The sequence below is a fragment of the Triticum aestivum genome, chromosome 2A (assembly GCF_018294505.1).
Source record: "Triticum aestivum cultivar Chinese Spring chromosome 2A, IWGSC CS RefSeq v2.1, whole genome shotgun sequence".
Classification (NCBI taxonomy): domain Eukaryota; kingdom Viridiplantae; phylum Streptophyta; class Magnoliopsida; order Poales; family Poaceae; genus Triticum; species Triticum aestivum.
Window position 1 is genome coordinate 2732523 of NC_057797.1, and position 2174 is coordinate 2734696.

The 2174-nt window shown below is 42.6% G+C and overlaps 1 long non-coding RNA gene across 1 annotated transcript; it reads left to right on the top strand.

Annotated features, from left to right (window-relative positions):
• The first annotated feature begins 747 nt into the window (after nucleotides 1–747).
• LOC123184145 (uncharacterized) lies at nucleotides 748–2159 on the top strand. The gene is made up of 3 exons (XR_006492927.1): nucleotides 748–921; nucleotides 1642–1731; nucleotides 1783–2159. It is a non-coding gene; the product is annotated as an uncharacterized lncRNA (long non-coding RNA).
• The last annotated feature ends 15 nt before the right edge of the window (nucleotides 2160–2174 follow it).

Here is a 2174-nt window from a genome sequence, read left to right on the forward strand (position 1 = left end):
TAGAGGGCATTATAAATTCAAAAAAATTTAGAAAAATACAAAAACTTGGAAATCTAGTTTTGTTTGTGGAAGAGATCATGTGTGCCAAAACTGAGGTGATTTGGAGGTGGTCGAAAAAATGCCCGTATTCCCGGAGGGACCATTTGGTCTTAACTTAAGCCAGTTTTTGAAAAAACGTGAATTTTTCCACCACCTCCAAATCACCCAAAGTTTCTTGTACATGGTCACCCACATGTGCAAAACATGTGTATGCAAGAAAATTTTGAAAAAAATTATTTTACAATGCCCCTTTGAGGCATAGACCGATGTTTTCAGCAGTCAGTCTAGAGGGCATTATAAATTCAAAATAAATACAAAAACTTGGAAACCTAGTTTTGTTTGTGGAAGAGATCATGTGTGCCAAAAGTGAGGTGATTTGGAGGTGGTCGAAAAAATGCCCGCATTCTCGGAGGGACCATTTGGTCTTTTTAACTTAAGCCAGTTTTTGAAAAAACGTGAATTTTTCAACCACCTCCAAATCACCCAAATTTTCTTGTACATGGTGACCCACATGTGCAAAACATGTGTATACAAGAAAATTTTGAAAAAAATTATTTTACAATGCCCCTTGAGGCATAGACCGATGTTTTCAACAGTCAGTCTAGAGGGCATTATAAATTCAAAAAAATTCAAAAAAATACAAAAACTTTGGAACCTAGTTTTTAACTTACTGCTCATATTGTTTGATACTTTACCATCTGGGGATTAGGCTATCGGTGAACACGACAATGCGGCTGTTGGTCACGGATGCCGGGGGCGTGAGCGGGGTTGAGGAGCTCACATGGTGCTATACATGAAGACCTGCAAGTGGTGGCAGGAGGTGGCATGCCTGCTGCTTGGCTGGAAGTCCGACATGGACTCCCACGACCGACTGTAAGCATGGTATGTACCCAATCGTCAAACTATCTTCTTTCACCTCCTTCTTATGTAGAAATTAAACTTCGCTGCAACACCGGGCATTCCTACTTTCAGTCAGTCATTTCTGCCCATTCCAACTGTTAATACTAAGTGTACATGTCACCCACATTGGACCAGTCTGTTGCATTTGAATTACCTTGATCTATGGAAATAGTTAGGCATGCTACGTGCAAGTGCTTATCTAGGCAATCCAAAGTTCAGCCTGTAGTTTTATGCACATCATCCCAGTCAGCAATAGATGCATGGTTGCCGATGCGTTGCCACAGAACAATCCTACAGTGGGGCAGGTGGGGATGAGAGGATTCAGCGGCTGCACCGGTGGCTTTTCTATCTCCAGGAGATGGAGCGCGCCACCTCATCAATGTGGGAGCTGCATTGCACTAACAGGGCACGATGCCTCATGGATGCGGGAGCTGCAGTGCACTATTTAAGAGTTCAAAAGCATGAAGGATGAAATTACCTGCAAGTGTTTAAGATCACGAAGGAGGATGTCAAAGTTTTCCATTTTCAAGGACTTGTGAGCAAGTAGTATATGGACTTCACTCTGATTCTAACGAAAAAGTTGGCTATCTGATTCTAAAAATAAGAGCAGAAAATAATAGAGATGTATCTACATGTGTGTGCCTTAAAATTCATTTCATTCTGTTAGTCGAGGTTATAACCTTTCAAACTTTACTTATCCAGGTTGTGAAGACCTTCCAGCATTACCCCAGGAAGCTAACACATCAGCTTGTGCCATACGTGGTGTTTTCTTGTTGATGAATGTTGGTCTAGGTAATCTCCTTGATGAACCATGTGACAATTAATAAAGTTAATAAAGGACAGCATACTCTTTTTGTCTGCCTTGATCGCAGTGGGGCGGGGGTGAGGCGTTGGAGAGAGAGGCGGGGCAGTGGTGCATGCGTGCAGTGCGTCTGGACGACGGAATGCATGATCGAGTGATCGGTGTGGTGGTTGGCGGTGCTTGGGCATTGATGTTCGATTTGAGAGGAAGAAGAAAGATTAGCTGCTAATTTTGGGGGGGAAGAAGAGAGATTGAGCGTGTTGTTGTTGTCGTCTTGGGAGAGGAATAAAAGAGAGTAGTAAAGAGCTGTAGAGAGATAGCGAGGGATTGAGAGGCTACTACTATTTCTATTGCTGTCAATGCTTGCACAATGCTATTGCTTATTATACTGGGGTATTCATCTTTGGAATAAAAACAATCATCCCCCCCCCCC